This window comes from Symsagittifera roscoffensis, chromosome 3 (genome assembly GCF_963678635.1).
Source record: "Symsagittifera roscoffensis chromosome 3, txSymRosc1.1, whole genome shotgun sequence".
In the NCBI taxonomy this organism is placed as follows: Eukaryota; Metazoa; Xenacoelomorpha; order Acoela; family Convolutidae; genus Symsagittifera; species Symsagittifera roscoffensis.
Window position 1 is genome coordinate 42,663,672 of NC_087064.1, and position 25,513 is coordinate 42,689,184.

General features: G+C 33.0%; 3 protein-coding genes across 3 annotated transcripts in view; all 3 read left to right on the plus strand.

The window, feature by feature from the left end:
* Positions 1-25,513, plus strand: part of LOC134842597 (Golgi SNAP receptor complex member 1-like) — a 290,244-nt gene that overhangs the window by 147,558 nt on the left and 117,173 nt on the right. The window lies entirely within an intron of this gene.
* The window catches only part of LOC134842596 (spermatogenesis-associated protein 7 homolog), a 532,288-nt gene that overhangs the window by 147,554 nt on the left and 359,221 nt on the right, over positions 1-25,513 (plus strand). The gene's annotated exons all lie outside the window — the stretch shown is intronic.
* The window catches only part of LOC134842710 (venom allergen 5-like), a 75,520-nt gene that overhangs the window by 31,766 nt on the left and 18,241 nt on the right, over positions 1-25,513 (plus strand). The window lies entirely within an intron of this gene.

Here is a 25,513-nt window from a genome sequence, read left to right on the forward strand (position 1 = left end):
GATTTTCGGATTGATTTCCGTCGAAAGTTTCACGACAATTTGAACTCGATTGTTGCTGGTTTTACCATCAATCAGAACCTTTGAATATGACAGAACAAGAATAAGGACAAAAAACTGTAAAATTTTTACTAAAAAAATTTCAAATATAGTGTATGGACTTTTCAGACAAGGTGAAAAATTTTTATTCAATCTATTTACTACTATGTTTTTCTTTAAAATATATCAATTTTACCTTCTGTTGGAGTGTTTTTTGAGACTGCCGAGCACACACTTTAACATTATATTGACACTGCTTCTTCTTGATATGATTAGTAAGGTCCTCGCTGCTAAATGTATAAAAGTTACAATTGGAACACTTTAAAACGTCACAGTGCTTTCGATGTCTTGACGCATCTTTACGTGTGTATTCTCTTCCACATTCAAGACATATAATTTTTTTGTTTCTATTAGGTGGCATCTCAATAGGAAGAAAAAGAAAAAAATGGGAAAAAAAATGTCCCAAATTTTCAGAAAAGAAAAGTTGAATAGGCTCAAAAAATGAGTAAAAGTGAATAAAAACAGCAAATTTCTTGAACATTTGTTTTTGACGTGAAAGAAAATCAGAATAGATACGCTATTTAGCCTAGCTGAAATTAAAATCATCCAATCTAACCATGGAGTTTTTAAAAATTTGCTATCAACCAATCAGAATCGAGCATTCATTTTAAGGAAATTTTTAATTTTTTCTGATACCAACCAATCATAATCGAGCTTCAATGGTCATGGAACTTTTAATAGAGTTTATGTCAACCAATCGAAACTGATTTCTACTTCTCATGGGTTTTTCAAGAGTTTTGATATCGTTTGTAGATATCAAGGATTTCTTCACAGGTAGTATTTGTGATAATAACCAATCAGAATGAAGTATTCACAGATTTTAAAATACTTTGTAGATCAGAACCAAACTATGTTTATGAAACTTCCCAATCAATCAATTTAATTGATTTTTTTTAACATAACTAATGTATAAAATTTGATACCTTAGAGAGATAAATGAGATTTCTGGTCTGGTTTATACTCTTTTTTCGATGTTGAATTCAAAATTTGAAATTTCAATCAAAATGTTTTCGATTTGTTCTATTTCCAACCAGTGAAAAGAGAAGTTACCGATAGATACATTTTTGTTGTTTTCTTTCTTTTGTCACTTATATCAGCAATATTTCTTTTCTTTTACTGCAAACAACTTTTGGTCATTTATTTTTTGCATTTGCTTTTGTGTTTATTTTTACTTATTTGGAAGATTTGAGTCCTTGAACATTTCTCTGATTGGATACGACAACTAGAACAAAAATGAACATTTTTGTGATTGGAAACGACAATACCCAAAATGAAGCTTTGTTTCCGATTGGACGGTTTTTTATTCAAGAATCCCATAAAAGGAAGCTGAAATCTGATTAGACACGACTACAATCCAAATAAGGAAAATCAATTCTGATTGGTTAAAACCACACATTCGAGTTGAAGGTACCCTTTTTATTTTCTTTTTATTTTCAACTTAACTACCGTCAACTACCTCCTCTCTCAGCTCTAAATACCTTAATTTCAACTTATCTTCCGTCAGCTACCTCCTCTTTCAACTCTTTCTTGTTTTTATTCTTTAACTCAGTTTATTGCTCAAAATGATCTTCTCAGTGCAAAACAGCAATCTCATGTACTCTGTAGAATTTTCGCATGATCTAGTACAAATTCAAGTGCGAGAAACAGTCTCTGGAGTTTTTTCTGGCACGAATGGACATCCCAATCTAAGTCTGGCACATGGTGGAAGTGATGCGAAGGGATTTCAGCGAACATCATATGACACAAGTTCCCATGACAGAGAACCAACTTGAAGAAATGCAAATGATGGAGGAAGTTTCTGATCATGTGGGAATGAACTAACCCGAGATTCCTGACTCAAGACTTGTAGCTCAACCAGTCGACGACTTCCTTTTTCCTTGGGAGGAGGCGGGATCAGCCGAAAACCCCATCACAATAGATGAAGATGAGTGTTTCTCAGAAACAATGACGCCTCCGGCTCCACAACAACCACCAGCAATGGAACATCGTCCAGCTCTGCGTTCTATAGAGAACCTACAGAACTCTTCTGCTGCTCGACAGCTCTTTGATTAAATGTTTTTGTAAATAATTGTTGTTTGGTATTGAATTAATTTCTTCAATTTCCTTTTACTTATGAGAATAGTTGAGAGGTTCAGAGTAAACTATTTAAAAACAATTAAAACCTAATTTAGCACTCCGAACTTGCACATATGTTAAGAAACTCGAATAATTTTTGTACACATATTCGGAAAAAACGCTAGAAAAGCCGTACACTTGTTAAAAGTTACCTAATGGTTTTTGCATATTGTACACACTTTTTGCACTTTGTAGAAAAATTGAAACACTTTTCGCATTTCGTCAAAAAAAAAACGAAAGACTTTTCCCAAATTGTCATATTTATTGAAACACTTTTCGCATCTTGTCAAAGAAAGTTGAAACACTTTTCGCATCTTGTCAAAAAAATTGAAACACTTTTTGTATTTTATCGAAAAAGTTGATACACTTTCGCGTTTTGTCAAAAAAATTGAAACACTTTTCGCATTTTATCGAAAAAAGTAAAACAGTTTTCGCATTTTGTCGAAAAAAGTAAAACACTTTTCGCATTTGTAGGAAAAAAGTGAAACACTTTTCGAATCTTGTCAAAAAAAGTGAAACACTTTTCGCATCTTGTCAAAAAAAATTGAAACATTTTTCGCATTTTGTAAAAAAAATTAAAACACTTTTCGCATTTTGTCAAAAAAACTGAAACATTTTTTGCATTTTGTCAAAAAAATTAAAACACTTTTCGCAATTTGTCAAAAAAATTGAAACAATTTTTGCATTTTTTTCAAAAAAGTGAAACAATTTTCGCATACGCTTCAAAAAATTGAAACACTTTTCCCATCTTGCCGAAATAAATCATTACAATTTTTCTTGCACAGTTAATTGCTAATCTTTATGAAATTTTTATTCAAAAATAAATCCTACAGAATCCTAATTTTTGCATGTCTGTTGATCAGAAACAACTGAAAACCAATGTATTAGAAGTTTTCTAAGCAATAAGTCAACATGCTTTTTACATCAAAGTTTTGCGTTTTTTGCCTTATCATTTTAGAAATGAAAATAAAAATTCAACATAATTTTTGAAAAAACCAAGAAAAAACGTGTAATTTACCAAAAAAAAAATTCTTAGATAGGTATACGTAAAAGACTTTATTTATTTTTATATGTTAAAAACTGTTCAGGCTAGAAAAAATTATTTTTGACAAAATTCTTGTAACGAATATTCAATTATCTTAAGAAAAACTGTTTGAAAAAGCCACTCAGAGGGTCTGACATGATTCCTCAACAAAGCTAGGAAGGTGTCTTTTGGAATATTTAGGTAATAAAAAAGTAATTCCACCTGAGAAAATGACGTCATTATTCATTAAATTCTACAATCTTCTAATTTTTAGAATCTACAGATTAAATCCTTGAATTGTATAAAAAGTCATTACACATTAACATCTAAATTTTCCTCAATCTTCTAAATTTTAGAAATAATCACTTAAATTTAACCAATCAAAATTCCAGAACTAACTTTAAGGTGATGACGTTGATGAAAAAAATTTGTGGGTTTTAGTTATTTTTCTAGTTTTTTAAATTTAAAAAAAAAACGATACGCAACCAGGGTTGTAAATAATAGGAATAGTTTTCAATGAAACTCTTCCGTCTTGAAAAATCTTAGTCAACAAAAAATTCTTATTTTACAAAATCCTTTATAAACAATTAAAGTCAATCGAGTGTTGCAAAATTTTTGGAGTTCAGCTTTTTTATGAGAAATTCAGCAAAATCTACAGGTGAAAAAATATATATTTCTTTTCATTTGAAAATCTCCCACAGTTCAGTTCATTTTACCGACATGAGAAACATTTTTAGAAGAAACGGAAATCTATCTCAAACTTCGAAACCAATCATAATAGAACGAGCGAGTTACTGCATCCAGTTTGAAATTGTCACCGAAACTGTCAAGATTCTCAAATTTAATAAAATGTCCCACGCTAGTGAGCAAATTATCATAGATCTTTCGGAATGGAGAGAACTCGAGACGGGTTTTCATATGATTCAAATGAAAAATATTTTGATGAAGTTGTGGATCTGGGATACGGAAATAGTTTTCATTTGCTTACAAGTGGACATTTACTACAAATGACTATTTTTGAAAAAATGGTTGAATTTGACATCTTCTACAGAGATCTGAAGAAGTGTTTCAGTCGCTTAAGAATTTCCCTACATGATTGGCGAAAAATTGAAACAATTCGTGATAGAAGGTACAAGAAAGAAAAATTGAAGGTTCAACAGGATAACTTAGCTCTGTTTAGAAGGAAACATGGTGTGGCACATGAAGAAGAAAGTGACAAGGAACTCAAAAATTAACTCATTTTTTGATTTTTTACACATTTTGTCAAGTTTCCCATTGAATTGTAAATTGGTTTTTTATTATTTGAATAAAGTGCTCCTGAACCAAACCTTTGTTTTTATGATTTATCAATGTAAACTTTGAAGAGCACATTTGAAAACAATTGATTACCTTATCACAAAGCTTAGACAATCACTATGCACAGAACCATGACAATCAATAAAGCAATCAATAATCTTGAACAAATCAGGTTCATATTTTGAGTTTTGAATTTTTCGAATTCTATCCAGAAACGCTGAACCAAGAGTTTGTGTGGAAACCAGTTTCTGGTTGGAACATAAATAATGTCTCTTGAATTGTTTCCGAATTAGTCGTTTCTTTGCAATACTAGGCATCTTTTCGGCTCCTCTCCATCGTAAGTTATGTTGAACAGCTCGTCTAAGCTGATTGAACACTTCTCCACTTGACGTAACAATACTTGAATAGAATCTGTGTTTGAACAAAGTGTAAAGACAGTCAGTTTCTTGATATATGTATACATATTTATCTAATCTCTGAAAAATTTGGCTAAGAGATATTCCTATTAAAACCAAATGGAACTTACAATTTTCCAAAGAACATAAAGAGTTGTGGGTAGAGACACAATAATCCTGTGTTACTATGTATTTTTCGTAAAAATCACTGGAAACGGAAATAAATAGTGATTTTTTACAATAATCTGAATAAAAGCTGGGAAGAGCTTGACACATAGCAGCAGCCATTGGGAAGAATGATTTTTGCTGAGAATTGTGGATTTATATAGGAGAAGTCACGCCCACGTGATTTCGGTATATGTAAATTTCAAACAAAACTTTCCTTATTTGATATTACTTCCATAAATGGAAATCATGATGAGTCATATATTTTACTTCAATTTTCAATTAATCTCAAAATCAATTTTCTGATTTCTGTTGATCTGATCAGTCTGTTCTTCAAAAAGGTACTCAAGAAAAGACACTAGTCCCAATTATATTGAGTTTTCAAAAAATCAAACAAGAATTGGAAGATTTGTTTGGTTCCAAAAATCCTACAAGGGGAAATTTTATTTTGAACCCTGCTTTCAACTATTAAAAATTAACGATTTGGGAGAATTTGAAAAGTCCCAACAAGTCTATCTTAGTGAAAAAGAAGGTGAAGCATTATCGACAATCCGGAATACTGTTATTCACGATGCTGAAAACCTTGGACTCGTACCTATATATGAAGCCAAACCTGGCAAAGAATCAACTATGGATCAGGAGCTGGAGATCTGTAAAAGTGTATATGAAATAGCAACATACAACATGAGGAGGATGTGTGTCACAATCAAGAAGTACAGTGTGAACAAGTCACCCTACATTTAGAACCGACTCTTTACTGCAAAAGAGAATGAAGCAATAAAACAGGTTGCCTATGTCAACTATACTTTGAACGAATTCAAAGAACTGTCCCAAATTTTGGGAGACTTTTTGTTTGTTGATAATTGTAAGCCTCATTAATGCTTTGTGATGTTTTGTATGTTTGTTAATTGAAAAATTGTTTGTTCAAAACTATCTTTTGTCATTGAAGTTTCCATTTAGAGCTGGGATATCTGAGGAAAAGTCAGACAAAACATGAAATTTTAATCAAAATTGACATAAAGCTCTATCCAATCATCAATAGATTTTCCACTATTTGTGTAGGAAATTACAGAAAAATTTATTTAATTAATGTTTTTATCAAAAATTGAGTAAAAGTTGTCTTATTTAAACAACATTACAAGCAAATTGTATAGTTAGTTGTAACATTATCATTACTTTTCGAAATTTTGAATTTCATTGGTTGTTTTCAATTGCCTTAATTTAAGGTTTTGATTGGCTACATGAATTAACTTAAAAATAAACAGTCTCTAAATAACGGAGATACACTTTATGTTGATTACAAAATAAGTAAAAATGGTTCAACAATTCGAGTTTTTTCAAGTTTCTTTGTTAATTTCAGTAAGAAATATGTTTCTATCAAACGCGTTTTCAATGTCTGAAATGAACATTTATCAGATTTTAAGTTTGAACTACTACAAAAAACAAAAAGAGTGGTGGACAGATGACGTCGATGGAGATCGTATTTGTTTTAAATTGTATAGAAACACAGAAAGTTCAATAATTCTGTTAAAAAGATGGAGAGGAGATTTCAGAAAAGAAGAGTACTGCCAAATTTATCAACAATTTTTTTAAATTTAGAATAACTAACTCAAATTGAGTGGTCGATCAGTAAAAAACAAAAGAATGGAAGATTCTATGAAACAAATATTGAAGACAAGGAACATCATTTCGATTACTGTTTTGAATTTGATACAAATGCAAAATCTAGAGTTGTCAGATTATCTTTTAATCGACTATCCAAATTTAAAAAACTTCCGGTTGTTTTTATTACAATATACCAGAAAGAAAGCAACAAAAAAGTATATATCGGTAGTTTCTCTTTTCACTGGTTAGAAATAGAACAAATCGAAAAAATTTTGATTGAAATTTCAAATTTTGAATTCAGCATCGAAAAAGCAATATAAACCAGACCAGAAATCTCATTTATCTCTCTAAGGTATCAAATTTTATACATTAGTTATGTTAGAAAAATTAAATTAAATTGATTGATTGGAAGTTTCATAAACATAGTTTGGTTCTGATCTACAAAGTATTTTAAAATCTGTGAATACTTTGTGGTTATTATCACAAATACTACCTGTGAAGAAATCCTTGATATCTACAAACGATATCAAAACTGTTGAAGAACCCATGAGAAGTAGAAATCAGTTTCGATTGGTTGACATAAACTCTGTTAAAAATTTCATGGCGATTGAAGCTCGATTATGATTGGTTAGTATCAGAAAAAAATAAAAATTTCCTTAAAATGAATGCTCGATTCTGATTGGTTGATAGCAAATTTTTAAAAACTCTATGGTTAGATTGGATGATTTTCATTTCAGCTAGGCTTAATAGCGTATCTATTCTGATTTTCTTTCACGTCAAAAACAAATGTTTTAGAAATTTGCTGTTTTTATTCACTTTTACTCATTTTTTGAGCCTATTCAACTTTTCTTCTCTGAAAATTTGGGACATTCTAAATCTCCCAATTTTTTTTCTTTTTCTTCCTATTGAGATGCCGTTACCTAATAGAAACAAAAGAATTGCATGTCTTGAATGTGGAAGAGAATACACACGTAAAGATGCGTCAAGACATCGAAAGCACTGTGACGTTTTAAAGTGTTCCAATTGTAACTTTTATACATTTAGCAGCGAGGAACTTACTAATCATATCAAGAAGAAGCAGTGTCAATATAATGTTAAAGTATGTGCTCGGCAGTCTCAAAAAACACTTCATGAGAAGGTAAAATTGATATATTTTTAAGAAAAACATAGTAGGAAATACATTGAATAAAAATTTTTCAGTCTGAAAAGTCTATACACTATTTTTGAAATTTTTTTAGTAAAAAATTTACAGTTTTTTGTCTTTATTCTTGTTCTGTCATATTCAAAGGTTCTGATTGATGGTAAAACCAGCAACAATCGAGTTCAAATTGTCGTGAAACTTTCGACGGAAATCAATCCGAAAATCTTTAACCTACAGTAAAAACTCCATTGGTTGCAAGCTTGCGGAGATTTTGTTGCGATAAATTTGTAGTAAAAGTGAATCACATACGCTAAGGAGTGCTTAAGTATTTGTTGAAAAACTATAAAAAACTGGATATTTATAAAAACATTGATTTATTGAAAGGTTTTACCTAGTAACCAATTTAAAGTTTTCCTTGCTTAGTGATTGAAAGAGTAATCATAGAATAGTGCGTAGCAGATATTGGGGATTGATTGACTAAGAATTATGGTTTTCTTTTGCTTTTTTGTCTACGATTTAGAAAAAAAAATTGATAGCTGTCCTGGAAAATGTATCTTCTGCTAACATTTGAAAGTTTGAAGATAATAATGTACATCATTCTCAACCAAAAATTTACTTCAAAACAGAAATTCAGAGTTGAAACAGCAATATAAAATTATCAAGTAGAGAAAATCATTTAAAGACGTTTAGCAAAAGATTCATGGTATTCATTCAGCTTCGGATTGTTGAACGTTCGTTGGAAAGATACATTTTTCTATCAAAAGTTCAATTTTCAAATAAAATTTTTTGTTCAAATTGGATTAATTTGATAGATAGAAGTTGAAGCAGAAACTGAGAAAATGAGATAGAAACTCAATTTAATTCATTAGGAGTTTTGAGATAACTTTACTAAAATTTAGATTATAAACCATATTTTGAGAAAAACTCCAACATAAAAAGTGTCAAAGGTTGGTATTTATGTGTAATTCGTTAGAAAAGTTTGTTATCCTTTGATATATAAGGTATTTTTTATGAAAAATCAGATGTTTTGAGGATATAAAATTTAGCTTATAAAGTACTGCATGAGAAAAAAATCCCATATAAAATTCTCAAAGATTTATTTTTTTTCGGTAAATCATTAGAATAGTTTGTTATCATTTGATATATTAGGTACTATTTATATATATATAATTAGATGTTTTGAGGATAATTTGTTTTTTAAGTAAACCCAATCCGACATCTTTTGGAAGAAGATACTTAAAGCATAAAGCAAAAACAGCTTTCAAGATCTACATTATTTTTTGAAACTATATAGAGTTTTCTTTTGCTTAATAAAAATCCGAAAATTACACAATTGTTCCAGTTTGCACCTTGATTTCCTTTGCTAAATCAATTTTTTGAGACGCGCTCTTTTAGAAGTTGTTAGATAGAATAGATGTTAGGAACTAGGCTCCCTTGCGTATTTCCGAAGGTTTTCAGAATATAACTAATAGAGCTGCTCCTAGTTTGTTCTTAAATTGTATAAATACATTTATATTCTCCTTTTTTTATATGTTTTTTTAATGTTTTAACCAGCACCGATTCTGTCTCACTTCGATATTTTTGAGGAGACTTCCCTTTTAAATAAGAAAAAAAACCTATTTAATATTTATTTTGCAAGAAAATCGACAGTTATTGACCAAAAAATTGTAATTTTGCTGAAATAATTTACTGTACCGCCTATCAAGGGAACCTTGAGGAAGACATTTACAATTTTTATCGTAATAATCAGACGGTTTCAGTTCCAATTTCATCTTTACCAGCTAATTGTTTATTCAATTGATACTATTTTCCTCCAAAATTCTCCAGTTCTGACTAAATTTTGTTGCAAAGTGTGTTTAATAGCGAAAAAATGCAATAAGCAGAAAGCAGGAATAACCTTAAAACATAGAGCATTTCTAGAGAAAAATATAAAAAATTACTTTTTTTCCAGAAAAATGATAGGTATTGATCCCATAAGTTGTATTTATGCTTAAATAGTTTGTAGCACCTAACAAGGGAAACTTGAGGAAGACATTTACAATTTTTATCGTAATAATCAGACGGTATCAGTTCTAACTTCATCTTTGCCAGCAAATTGTTCGTTCAATTGATGCTTTTTTCCTCCTAAACTCTACAGTTCTGACTAAATTTTCTTGCAAAGTGTGTTCAATAGCGAAAACATGCAATAAGCAGAAAGCAGGAATAACCTTAAAACATAGAGCATTTCTACAGAAAATCATGAAAAAATGACTACTTTTCCAGAAAAGTGATAGATATTTATCCCAAAAGTTGTATTTTTGCTTAACTAGTTTACTGTAGCACCTAACAAGGGAAACTTGAGGCAGACATTTACAATTTTTATCATAATAATCAGACGGTATCAGTTCTAATTTCATCTCTGCTAGCAAATTGTTCGTTCGATTGATACTATTTTCTCCCTAAATTCTCCAGTTCTGACTAAATTTTCTTGCAAAGTGTGTTAAATAGCGGAATCATGTATTAAGCAGAAAATATGAATAACCTTAAAGAATAGACCATTTCTACGCAAAATTTTGAAATTATGTTGCAGAAGCAACAGAGGATAATCATCAGTTATGAAGAAGATTTTGTTGAATTTGAGCAAATATCGAATAAATTTTTAAGAAAAATTTCTCGTTTTTAGTCAATTTTAGCTATTAACTGTTCATTTTTCATCATTGATCTGAAATTTTGTACTATTAAGGTGAATAACTTCTCTGAATTTGTAATTTTCGTACAAATTTGGGTTAATCATGGAGGAAAAATCTAGATATTTTATGGAATATTGCTCTTAATGTTCATTTGTATTGAGAGTCCTATTTCAATTCTCCCTGAATTGGACAAAAAATTAGTTAAATATCCAATTAAAAGTATGTAAATGGAAAATTTTTGTTAAATTTGAATAATTTTTATTTTATTTTCTATTCAAAGTTTTGTATCAGTGTCTCAACATGATGCCAATTGAAATACAATTTGAGCTTAACTTTAAACTCTAAACGTATTAACTTTTCATTCAACTAGATCAAAAGCAACAAAAAACTAGCCAAAATCTTGATATTTTTGCAGTTCTTTCCAAAAATTTGCAGTTTGTTCCAAAAACTTTGAAATTTTGGCAATTTTTTCCAAAAACTTGAAATTTTTTTAAGGTTTCAGTAGGTCTCAGCATAGTTTAAGCTAGATTGAGTACAGTTTCAAAAAAAGGATCATCTAATAAAATAGTTATTAAGTCAAATTATATCAAATCATATCGTGTTTTGAAATTTTTTGAAAAAACATCAATTTTTTTATAAGCATTTCCAAATTTTTGCACATCTTACCATGGACTTACCATGAACCAATAAACATATTCTCTTCATTGCACATTCTACATGTAACACTCAAGAGTTACATAACGCATGCCGAGATTTTTGCGAAAAAACTAGACATTTCCACACAAAATCCAAAAAATACCGTTTTTCTTGCTATTTTCTTACCATCACACTGAAACCTTACCATTCCCTATCTTAATACATTGGGAAATCTATTCCCTATGTTAATACAAGGAATTTCTAATCCTTATACATAGGGATATCTATACACTATCTTAATACATGGGAAATCTAAACACTATCTTAAAACATGGTAAGATCGGGCGCCAAAAATTTTTCTGAAACTTACCATCTGAAACCTACCATCTTAATACATGGGAAACCTATTCCCTACCTTAATACATTGTAGACTCTATACCCAATCTTAATACATAGCTGGGTGACCGGATACTCTATAGCCTATCTTAATACATGGGGGTCACCCACCACCCCCCGCCCCCCCACTCTCCCTCACCCTTCTACTACTCTGCTCTATGAGAAGAACTAGCCGAACTTAGCTCCTCTAGTGGAACGAACGGGTCTCGAGCAGACCGACTACTTATTTTGTTTTGGAAACCATTAAGCAATTAAAAAAAAGCTTCTTTCCACGTCTCATTAACTTTTTCCAGGTCTCATAGCCGAGCCAATTTTTGACAAAACTCCAACAAAAAACGACAAAAACCAGTCAGCAATACAAATTAAAAACAAACAGAAACGACGGCAATTGAAAATTAAACTGTTTGTTCTCCAAATACTTATACTATTATTTTAGCTGCAACAAAGGAGACTTGTAATTAAATAAAAATAGCTTTACAAATTTCAGGAGAAAACTTTTTACGCAACGGTATTAAATTTACAATTTAGGCGTCAATCAAAACCCATGTACCTCAAAACTGAAAACCTGCAGTCAATTAAACTTTTATTTATGTGGTTATTACCTAACAAACAATAAACAAAAAACTAAATTCTCATGAATTTAAATTAACATTGAACTTCAGAGTTCCTTGAAATTTTGCTTTTTGTCTTCTGACTCCATCATCTGAAATAGTCAAAAAAGTTTAAGACTTAGGTAATTCGAGAACATGCCTTAATACAATTAAAATTTCTGCTCTAGAAACTAATTTAACCTAATTTACAGGCTCATCAAGGCCTCTCCTTGGATCTTTAGCTTTTACAACCTTAATTTCGAAAACTTATAAGATTATGAAGGCCTTGCTTTGGATCTTCAACTTTCAAAGATCCTAAAGTTTTTGTGAAATAACAGGATCAGCAAGGCCTCTCTTTGGATCTTTGAGCATAAAAATTTTTCAATTTTTTTTTCATAATCTAGATCATCATGGCTTTCCTTGGATCTATTGTAACTCAGTAATTTCAACCCTATCCATCCATCAAGTTAGTATTCTAACGACACAAGGTGTCGATCCTTTTTTTGACCCTTTCAAACTACTTAATTTAAATTTTTTTATCTTCCAAACTCAACATTCAACTAAAGCTAAACACAGAAGAACTAAGGTCACTCATCTTTCACCTAATCCCTAACTCATGTTTGAATCAGCAGCAAAACAATCTTTAAAACTAGTAAGCCCCTAAATAGTATCTAATGATATAATTGAGTTGAAGTCATACCTGAGCCCTGCGGATTGATTTAGTATTCTCCCACCCTCGATCTCATATCGATCCCCCTTTAAGTACGATTAAGAGCACTTATATGCAGAGAACCCCACACTTTAGAGCTTTACACATTATTCATCAGAGCTATTCTACACTCTTTCAAATCTGTCCCTACACGACAAACATACGACCCGAGGGTTCAAGAGAACAGTCACAAATAAATAAGTAACAATATTGCAGAACTTCGAAGCTCGAATAGCCTGCTTCAAAAAATGTATAAGAAAAATCTGGCATAGTTTGAATATTCATAGGTCAAGGGTGTTCATTGTTCAAACAGCTTATTTTGAAAAAATTAAGATTTCGCAAACTTATTCCGTCTATGAATTAACATGAATTATTTCAGACATTCATATGTCATTTAGCTTGCCTTGAGAAAGAACTTGAACTTTTTGGAAACCGGTTCAGTCTATGCACGAAAATTTGCATTATTTCGAAGTTCCATCACGCAAATAGCTGGCTTTAAAAATCCTATTTTTTTTGCGAACCGATTGAGTCTATAAGAAATCTGGCATCATTTTGAAGATTCATAGGTCAATGACTCATAACTCAAACAGCTTGCTTTTAAAAAATTGAAAATTTGCAAAACTATTTCGTCTATGAATTAACTTAAATTATAGCTCAAAAGGCTAGCTTTAGAAAAAGAACTTGAAACCGATTCAGTCTATGAAATAATTTCCATTATTTCAAAGATTTATAGCCCAAAGAGCTTGCTTAAAAAAATTTTGCGAGCACATTCCGTTTATGAAACAACTTGAAATATTGCAGAAAATCGAAGCTCGAATAGCCTGCTTCCAAAAATGTATAAGAAAAATCTGGCATAGTTTGAATATTCATAGGTCAAAGGTGTTCATTGTTCAAACTGCTTATTTTGAAAAAATTAAGATTTCGCAAACTTATTCCGTCTATGAATTAACATGAATTATTTCAGAGATTCATATGTCATGTAGCTTGCCTTGAGAAAGAACTTGAATTTTTTGCAAACCGATTCCGTCTATGAAATAATTTGAACTATTTTTAAGATATATAGCTTGATTAGCTAGCTTTAAGAGTTGTACACTTTTGGCGAACTGATTCAGTCTGAAATAACTTACATTACCTCAAAGGTTTCCGGCCCGAATAGCTTGCTCAAAAAAGTTGAGATTTTCTTAAACATACTCCGTCTATGAAAAAAGTTTAAAATTTTTCAATGTTTCATAGCTCATAGCTCGAATAGCTTGCTTCAAAAACTTTTTTTTTTGCGAATCGATTCTGTCCATAAAATAGCTTGAAAAATTTCAAAATTTCAGAGCTCGATTAGCTTGTTGAGAAAAACTTTTTTGCATGAACCAAGGTTTTTTCTTGTGACGGTTCAAAAGTTGAATAGTTTGCTTAGAGAAACTTGATCTTTTCAAGAACTGATTCATTCTAAGAAACATTTTGAAATATTTCAAAATTATTCAAAGCTCGAATAACTTGGGTTGAAAAAAAAAATTTGCTCGAACCAATTTCAACTAAGAAATAACTTGAAATTTTTTTGAAAGTTGAATGCTTGCTTGAAAAAACTTAAGCTTCTCGCTATTTGATTCCGTTAATGAAGTAAGTTGAAATGTTTTAAAATTTATAGCTCAATTAATCAACTTAAGAAACTTGAATTTTTCGCAAACCGATTCCGTCTTTGAAATAATTTAAATTGTTCAAAGTTTCCTTGCTCAAAAAGCTTGCTTACAAAACCTGAACTGTGCAGTTTATGATTTTACTCGATCTTTCAATTTTTAGAGCTCCAATAGCTTGCTCGAAAACCTCAAATTTTTTGCGAATCGATTCAGTTTGTGAAATAATTGAAATTTTTCAATATTTCAAAGCTTAATTAGCTGGCTTAAAAAATGGTTTTTGCAAACCGATTCCGTCAATGAAATAACTTGAGTTGTTTCAAAGATTCATATACGATGTAGCTTGCCTTGAGAAAGAACTTGAAGTTTTCGGAAACCGATTTAGTCTAAGAAATAATCTGCATTATTTCAAAGATTCCTAGTCGAAAAAGTTTGCCTAAAAAATTTTTCACGATCAATTTTTGCATACGGAGAAAGAGCATCTGTTGACCTACCGACATCTATATTTGTTTTTTCTCGAGCACCTATCCAATACAGCAAAATCCACTTGAGATAAAAATTTACACCGTGGCTCAAGTTATGTTTAGGGCAAGACATAAGACTCTGACCGGAGAAACAAATGGATCTCGATGTAAGCAATCGTGCCTTTTAAACAAAGTTAATAAGCTTTTAAAAAGAATAGTGCACGCAGGACAATCTCTTAAAAATCTTTGTTCTTGTGGACAAAGCCATCGTTTTCTTATTTTCCAAATGGTTCACTTGAACGTTGTAACCATCACCAAGTGGCGCCTTTCAACTGAACTGCAGTAAAGAGTCTTCTTTTTGTAGTGACTAGATTACTTCTTCTCCTATTGATCTACCTTTACTACAAAAAAAAGATTATCTAGAAATTAAATCTTCCAAATTTTGATAAGGAGTCACAGAAAATGACGCATGGGCTCAGATTTTTTGCACTGTTTTTCGCAAATTTTATGAACTGTTTCAAGTTTCCAAATTCCATCAGGAATTGGAAATGATTGTAGGCTTCACTATAGTTGAGCTGTATTTCGGAAAGAAGTTGCATAATAACAATTTTCATGGTGTTATGGGTTGTTGAAAATAGCAACGCATTCAATTCCAAAAAGTTGACAGACTCTCTAAATACTAATTCAATAAAGAAGTACTTCTGTAGCAGCACTGGAGTTCCATGGATAATAATCGATTGTATTGTCATTTTATAGTCAGTATCAATGCAAATATCAGAATAATCGATTATAACACATCAGAAATGGATTATAATCTTAGTATTTTTTATAACAAAGTAACCCTTATAATCGATTCTTAAATGATTGCACGTACTACTTTTCACATGAGATTTTATGTGTTTAAGTGGTCTCTACTTTTTCTATACTACATAAACTCCATCGCCTGTTTTAACAACCCTCTTCGCTAGTTAACCCCTTCCTCAGCTTACCCCTTCTCAGTTTACCCCTCCTCAATTTATCCCCTCGCTATCTGAGTTCAACCACCCCGTTTACTGAACGTGGGTAGGCTAAAAAAATTGGAGGGTGTAGAACAAAAACTTGGGCTAGGGCGGTAAATTGGTGTTTTTCACACTGAGTAAACCCCTCCGTCCCCGTTCCTTGGTAAACAAACTAAGGGATGTAGGGGGGTAAAAGTTAACTTGGGGGGTTAGGTTTGGGGTTAAACTTTAGTAAAAATGGGGGTGGGTGTAGAAAAAACGCAGTAGACTAAGGGGAGGGGGTTGGGGCAAACGCGGATGGGGGCAAAGTGAGTGAAGTTAATTTGCGGATTGCGAGTAGGCCGTGAGTAACGCCGACAAATTGCAAAAAGTTTAAGGAATAAAACCCGTTATAACCAATTATAATGGATTTTAAATGGATTGTAATCCATTATAATGGATTTTAATGGATTGTGTTTTTAAGAAAAAATTCTTTCATATTGACAGTATAAAGAATTTTGTGGTCTAAATTTGCAACAATAATGGATTGTAATGACAACATTTAAGAGAACAGTTTTCCATTATAATTGAGTGTTATCCATGGAACTCCGGGGCGGGTACCAAGGCTTTTTTCAGACAACAAGACCTAAACGGGATAAGACTAAACGCATTCATCATCTTGATGTGACATTGTCCAGTTTCTGTGGTAAAGATTGTCAATAAAGCATGGCTCTAAGTTACTTTTCAGTAATGCTGCTTATGATTTCAAACTTTTCCGTTTCTGATGAGTAAGTATTCTTTCCAAGGAAGTAGAAAATCGCTTTTTATGTTCAATTTTTTTTTTCAGTAGTAGTAACGATCCAACAACGTGGAAACCACCGGTTGCTTTTGATATCGGGTAGTTGTGGGAATTGTCAAAGTTTTGGTTTAGCGCCTCGTTTGTCATGTAGGTGACTTAGGTTACCGCACAAGAGATGAGTGAGAAAATGAATCATTCTGAATTTTGTTCCTCCATTGTGATGTTTGCAGGTGACAAGCTGCAGTCACTTTTTTCAACAGAGATGGTTGAACAAGACAATGTAGAAATCTGTGATCCAAATACATCGAATCGTTTCTTATACATGCAAGATGAAGTTTACATTTAACACAAAATTTTTTGAAATTTGGGTCAATGCAGTTAATCTAATGACAGGAGTCCAATACTCCACAATCGTAAATAAAAACTGAGAAAAATCAAAAGGAAGGGCAACTTTTAGCATCGCGGCAACATACCCTTTGCTCGTGTGCTTTCTGATGAGAAACCAAAACTCTTCAAAGTTGTTTGTTACATCAACAAACTTTGTCTTCCAATCTTTGAAATCATCCAAGAATCTCGCAGCTCAAAAGGGTTTTGAAGGATTGAAAAAAAGGCCAAACTCATTTCGACGAGGTCAATCCGGGAGTACACACAACCTCGAGACAAGAATCGCACAACAAAATTTCATAAGGAATTTTAGATCGGTCGCTTATTTTAGCGAATTTGGTCCTTGAGAAACGTTGAATTGGAGAGGATGCCATGATGATGAGTGACTTCCACATTTCCTACAGCTCCGAGATTCCACAAATGTTGCACTCCTAGGAATGTGACGACAAGACATCCGGTATCTTTTGCAGCCCAAAGACCTCGGGGTTCAACAACATTTACGTTATCGCAATCGCCGTGACGAGTTTTTAAGGGTGGACTTTCATGTGCTGTTTCGAGTCGACTGAAGTCATGTTTTTCTTTTCATTCGTGCGACTTACAGACTGTGTTTCCATGCTTGTTGAAAATATCACTATTGGTTCCCAGTGGTTAATTTTTAAAAAGAAGGCTGTTATGTTGGTCTTTTTTCTGCCTTTCTGCGAGGAATCGATTTTGCATCCACAACTTCAAATTCAAATACTGTACATGCCCAGCCATTTGAACTTGAAACACCGTGGAAAAAGTGGAATTTACTATAACACCCGCATATGCTCCTCTGATTCACATCTGTCTAATTTTCCATGGCGTCGCAAAATTGTAGCCCAGGCCGAGCTCTCAGACTCATGTCCAGACTTTCAAGAGAATTTTTTGGCTTGTCCAGACTTTCCAAACCAGACTTTGGCATGTTTTGACTTTCGCGACTAAAATTTGGCATTTCCAGACTTTCGCGACAAAAACTAGACATTTCTGGAATTTCGCGACCAAGATGATCCATCCAGACTTTCGCGACCGAGATTCGCCAATTCCAGTTTTTTTTTGCGACCGAAAAATAAGCGAAATTTTTACGACCAAGGCGGATTCGGCGCGACCAAACTCTGCCTTTTTCAGACTTTCCAGACCGAGATGGAGACAGGGCTACTTTCACGACCAAGGTGGATTCGGCGCGACTCAGGAAATGGCGCGACTCAAAAAACAACGACGCGAACGGCCTGGCCAGCCTGACCAGAAACTGTAATTAAGACTTTGGCGACCGAGATGTAGACCAAGCGAACTTCCAAAGCGAGGTGGAGACGGCACGACCATGAATCAGTTCTTCGCGACCGTGGTGGAAGCCGCGGGGGTTTCTCGATCAGAGTGGCGTTGCCGCGACTTTCTAGACCAAGGCGCAACTTTTCAGATGAAAAAGGAGACATCGCGCTTTTCCAGACCAAGATCAAGACGGTGCCCAGGATACAAGTCTTCGCAATTGTCGTGGATGCAGCGCGACTGTAGCAACCAGAAAGGAAACGGCACAGGCCAAAGCGAATACGGCGCGGCTTTCAAAGCCCAGGGGTAGAGACGGCGCGACCAAGAAACAATTCCTCGCGAAAGAGATGGATACGGTGCGACTTTCGCGACCAGAGTGGAGACGGCGCGACTTTCCAGACCACGGCGGAGACGGCGTGAGTTACCAGACCAGGATGGATGGAGACGGTGCGATTTTTCAGACCACGGCGTAGACCAAGAAATATTTATTGCTGACTTTACGACTTTTGCTTGAAAGGCTGACTGAAATGTTTTTCTTTTGGTTTTACTTTCAAAAATTAGTACACTGAAAAAATATCATTTCACTCTTCCATTTTCTAAAGTTCTACAACTGTTTTTAATCTACAACTTTTGCCTTGATACTAAGAAAACAGCTGATAAACGTTTTTTTTGTACAAGAATAGCGTGAAACACAATATCCATTGAATTTTTGTTTCACGTTTTTTAAAAATTTTATTTAATCTTTCAGAAGGAAAGTTTTGGGCTTACAACACGCAAGAATGAAGAAGCTAGTTAAAAGGTGAAACATTACAATTATTTTTTCGTAATAAAAAACTTCGTCGATTTGAGCTATTTTCAAACACTTTTTCGAAAAAAAATCATTTGTTTTTTCCACGTTTTTTATTGTACTTCAAAATTTTACATTCCCAAACAAAGTCTTTTTAATGATCTTTTTCATAACAGTTAATTTGTGTGGGTTCTTCAAATCAACAAATTTTTGTTTGTTGATTTACTGCAGAAACAAATAAATTTAGTAATTTTCAATTTTCTGGCTCATCCTTAAAAATATCTATGTTTTTCATTCGACTCTGTAAAAATGGTTCTTTATTTTGTCAAACTAGCTTATGAATAAGCTTTTTTCAAACAAAAATATAGATGAAACACCCAACAAGAATTGATTTTTTAGAAAGCATGATCTAAAAAACAGAAAAAAAGATTATTTTTTTGTGTTCTTTTCTAATTATTTTTTTTTCAGGGACGCAAACGATGGTTTCCAATGCTGAAGTTTTATCTGGTAGAGCTATTTTGAAAATGAAGCATGTCTGTTAGTTTTTCGAAAATGAACGATGTCGTGTTGAGCTATCTTTTATCGATTTGTTCATTAGAAAAATCAATTCCGTTGTTCTCTACAATCTTTTATCGTACATTTAATTTTATATACCAAAAGTCTACTAGCGATAATTTTTTCGTTTTCGAATGGAGTGGGTTCTCTGAATCGACATTTGTTCTTTTTTTATTTACTGCAAAAACATGTATAATAAGCTTTTTCAGTATTTCAACTCATTGTTAAAAGAATTTATACGTTGTATTCATATCTTTGAAAAGTTTTCCAAGTTAAAAAAAATAGTAGAATAGAACTTTTATTGAAATTTTAGCATAAAACATCTGAAAACCAGAAAAAAAGTAGTTTTTGTCTTATTTATTTATTTTTTCAAGGTTACAAACGATGGTTTCCGATGAGCAAAAAACTTAGCTGCGAGGATGGCTTAGCTATTTCAGATTTAAAACAATACCGTTTGATTTTGTTTCTTGAAGAAAAAACGTTGTCAAACTGAGTTTGAAGAAAGATTGAAGTTTTTTTTCAACAAAAAAAAATCGTTTTTCGTTTCTTTTTTTGTTTTCTTTATTAATTCATTCGGAGGCCCTGTTAATGAGATTTTCAGAAAATTATAATTTCAACAGTTTTGTTCCAGTAAAATCGAAAACGGGGCGAGTAGAGCCGTTTTCAACATTATCACGATTTTTAGCAATTTTACCTTTTTCTACCTACTTTTAAATTTTTCGATCACCAAACTTCGAATTACGGAGAAAAATTTTTAATTCTTGAGCTTTTGAATGATAAACGTTATTTTTGGGCTACTAAGTGGAAACAAAAGTTCTTTTATTCAGCCGCTCAGAAAAGTTTTTAAGAAAAATTGAGATATGGCCAAACAGATTCTCCAAATTGTGTAGAATTTAAAATGATTGTTTTTCATAATTAGTCGGGGCTGATGAAAATAATTAGTTATACCTGTAGTATACGACCGTTTTTCTTCAATTAAATTGTTCAAGAAATTGGAGAAGTGGTGGAATACGATGAGAATTGGTAGTGAGAGGTGGGGAAGATGGAATCCTATCTCATGAATAATTCTAGCATCAATTTAACTGAACTCGGTGTCATAAAAATTCTTTGTGAGCTAAAAGAAACGGTATTGAGAGAACGGCAAGAAATAAGGAAAGACTGAAACAAAATAATCAGAGAAAATGTCTGCCGACGAAGACCGAAAGTGGAGAAAATTACCAGAAGACCAGGTTCATTATTTGTACGTCAATGAAGGGCTGAACAAGATCGTAAAACGAAGACAAGAAGTCAAAGTAAGGATAGAAAAATTAACCGACGAAGAAATGACAGTGGCGACACAAAGTTTTGACGTCATAAATGGAAAGTTTAAACCTGACCGATACCAAAAAAAAGTAGCTTCGATATACCAAAAATGTGCAGGAAGTATCCGAAAGTCTAGACCAGCGTGCGAGCCAGTTAAGAACGGCACAGCCAGCGACAACAACAGAAAAACGTAGATAAGCGATCAGGAGACACGACTTACCTGATGAGGTTTTCTTCGCCTCAATCAAATAAGAAAAAAATTAAAGTAAGGGCCGACCCCTGTTCATTAGATCTCGTGAAAGTGGAATTCGATTACACTAGTTGTTATAAACGACTGTAAAAATATGGGAAAACGAGGAATGTCGCGATTCGTCTGGCAGTAATCGGGGACAGTGTCATGAGTGCTATTTGTGGCGAAAATTTTGACGTCTATTCGCTAAATGGGTTCGCCAGTGGACTTGATGGCGTTTTTGCGCCACGTTCAACTTCGTAATCATGATTACATAGCTTTTTGTGTTGGGGGGAATGCTCTGGAGGCTCACAAAAAAACTCCCAGAGATGAGCCCGAGCAGTTTTTTAAAACTATTATTCAAGTTCTTTAAATTTGCTTGCAATTTTACAAAATTGCTATCATTGGTGTGCTCCTACGTGCAAAAGGCGAGCGGCTTGTTAAACGAGTTCAGCTTTTGAACCGCAAATTGTCGAAGCAACTTGGCAAACAACTCATTGGAATTAATAAAATTGGAAAGGCGCATTCGATTGATGGTTCCGATTCGACGTTGAAGGGGGCGCAAAATTTTATATGCAGTGTTGTCAGTAAGTTTTCATAACGTGCCTATAACGAAGTTGACAACATGCAAAAAAAACTTCTAAGCGAATTTTCGCTTTATTAATTGTGATTTTGTTTCATTTTCAAGTGTATTTTTTCTGTTTTGTATCATCATAATTAAAATTTTACGAGTCCTGTTAAACTTAGTTTTGAATGTCCAATGATGTTTAGAGGGTGTCTTTGTGCATCCACAAGTCGCGCTTTCGAACTGGCCATTGCGCAAAACGCCCGAACAAATGTTGTCGACTGGTGACGCTTGCAAGACTTCGATATCTTTCGTTTTGAAGTCAAAGAACACCTATGAGCCATGCTCAACTTTGCTAGGCGGACTTGTGTCATTGATATGCAGCAGTCAAAAAACCATAAGACACTTGAAAGTGTTTTTCCTGGTGGTACCTGAACAATACAAACTTGCTGCCTACAGTCTGGTGTGATTTTTTTCGGAAACGGCGGGGATCGAACAACAGAACAATGGGACCAGGTTAACACGCTCACCTCAAACACGTTTAGGGGGAGGATTTCAACTTGGTTCTAAGGGGGAATTTTTAGCCAATCAGAATTGAGCTTGTCATATGCAGCGCTTAGCAAGTTTAGTTCATTTTGAACGCTGGAGTGGAGGATTTTGACTTAGTTTACTGGGGGGATGTTAACTTGATTCGAACAATGTGCTTCGAAATCCGTTCGTAACCAAGAGGCGATCAAGCTTGTCTTTCGTGCTAGTTTTGGTTACATGAAAGGAGTTGAAGTAAAAACCGCAATCGGATTTGCTTGAATGTGTAAATGCGTTACCTAAAACAGCAGCTAAACCCGATGCGTTACCTAAAACCCAATAAAACTTTTAATCGTGGAATCAATTCATGTTTCATCAATGTAATTTGAGAAAAATGGGATGTATTACGCTTCATTTTTTCATAATTTTACCCTCATTATCTAAGGAATCAACAGTTTTTGATTGAAAAATGATATTCATCCTATTGGTATCCCGTACCCAGGGGAATTTCTGTGCAAGATCTGAAATTCTTTATTTCTTACTCTAGTTGATTCTCAGATCTGAAATTCTTTATTTCTTACTCTAGTTGATTCTCAGATCTGAAGTTCTTTATTTCATGTCTTCATAGGAATTTGAAAATTTTAGATCTGAAATTTAGATCTGAAACAGAAAAATTCTGATCTGAAATAGCCTTAATGAAAAGCAAAGTTTCAGATCTGAAATTATATCTGAGAAAACCTTTGTTCACTTATAGTTTATGCATTTGGAGCAAACTATTGAGTTTTTGTTTTTTGATCTTTCTTCAATGGACAATTATGTCAAGATTAACTAGCGGTAAAAAAATCTTCCAAAAAATTCACACACAGCTTTTTTTCGAACTATTTTTCTTGTTCAACTGTGATAAACAGTTTTCAAAACTGTTAAAAGTCCTATCATGTTTTTGATAACAATACTTTTTCGATGTTTATCTCATGCTTGGGGAAACAAATTTGACAATCTCCCAAATATAAGCAACACTCAGATAGTGAACAAAACATTAGCAAAACTCAGATAGTGAAAAAGGACAATGACAGCTAAGAACAATCTAGGGAACAGTTATTTAAAACAAAAATTAGGCAAAAGCGTATATGAGCGACCTGAGGGTTGAAAAGTGTGAAAAAATAAAAAAAAAACTCTTCATTCCAGCATCAAATACAAAATGTTTTATTTCATTTCCAATTTACAGTTTTAATTATTCAATCAATAGCCAAATAAGTTGATTAATAACTTAGAATTGGTACATGGTTATTTGCTTAATTTCAAGATCAAAGTGAGACTGGCTTCCAAAGCATACATAAGAGCGAGCAATAGTTGAGAATTAAAAACTGAATGAAAATCAGTTCTATACTTGAGCATGAAATGAAAAAAACCGAGTTTGATCTCTAGTTGACAACTGAGTTCCGCACTTCGGTAACACTTTCTCATGTGTTCAAGGAACAGCAACAAATACTTTTGATCAGAAAAACTGATTTTTGCGGAGGATAAAAGAGGGACGCGAACCAATTTTAATCGCGATGGAGTTTAGTGCGGAACTCTATGTGCTAATCGGCTTTATGTGACGAGAAGATGAAAAATATATTCACATCACTGAACAACACAACTATAAATTGAAGAACAAGACTGCTCGTATCATGGCCAAGCCCTGAATATGCCGACTGCCTTTTAAGGTTTATGGAGCAGCAGTAAGAACATGAAAAAATTGAATTAAATAAAATAGAATGAATTTTTTTTTAATTTGAAATTTTTTATGAAAATCACTCACCATACGCCATATAAAGTACAACAAGACTGCTCGTATCAGGGCGAAGCCCTGAATGTTCCGACTGCCTTTTAAGGTTTATAGAGCAGCAGTAAAAACATGAAAAAATTAAATTAAATAAATAAAATGAATTTTTTTTAATTTGAAATTTTTTATGAAAATCATCCCCCACACGCCATATAAAGTACAAAAAGAGAGATTTCGTTCCTTGTAACAAATCAATTATGGCAAATAAGCTTCGTTCAACCAATTTGGAACGATTTATAAGACGGATTAAATCTCCGCTTACGCGTTAATAGTGCGAATTATATCGGTGCGAATTATATCGCGCGTTAATTGTCCCAAATTGGTCAAAATGGCCAAAATGGCAATCTTTAAACACTCATAACGAAAGACTTCTTCTCCTACAGTAAAGTTTTATTTGTCAAAAAAAGCCCTGTTAATGTAATGGGTTGAAGAGTTAAAATTATCCACAGTTACTTTATTCCAGATTGTTTGAAGAAAGATTGAAGTTTTTTTCAACAAAAAAATTGTTTTTCTTTCCTTTTTTTTTGTTTTCTTTATTTATTCATTCGGAGGCCCTGTTAATGAGATTTTCAGAAACTTATAATTTCAATAATTTTGTTCCAGTAAAATGGAAAACTAGGCGAGTAGAGCCGTTTTCAATATTATCACGATTTTTACCAATTTGTTTACTTTTTCTTACCTACTTTTTAATTTTTCGATCAGCAAACGGTGACGCTTGCAAGACTTCGATATCTTTCGTTTTGAAGTCAAAGAACACCTATGAGCCATGCTAAACATTGCTAGGCGGACTTGCGTCATTGATATGCAGCAGTCAATAAACCATAAGACAATTGAAAGTGTTTTTGCTGGTGGTACCTGAACAATGCAAGTTTGCTGCCTACAGTCTGGTGTAATTTTTTTTTCGGAAATGGTGGGGATCGAACAACAGAACAATGGAACCAGGTTAACACCCTCACCTCAAACACGTTTAGGGTGATGATTTCAACTTGGTTCTAAGTGGGAATTTTTAGCCAATCAGAATTGAGCTTGTCACATGCAGCGCTTAGCAAGTTTATTTCATTTTGAACGCTGGGGTGGAGGATTTTAACCTAGTTTATTGGGGGATGTTAACTTGATTCGAACAATCTGCTTCGAAATCCGTGCGTAACCAAGAGGCAATCAAGCTTGTCTTTCGTGCAAATTTTGGTTACATGAAAGGAGTTGAAGTAAAACCGCAATCGGTTTTGCTTGAATGTGTAAATGCATTACTTAAAACAGCAGCAAAACCCAATAAAATTATTAATAGTGGAATCAATTCATGTTTCATCAATGTATTTTGAAAAAAATGGGATGTATTACAATTCATTTTTTCATAA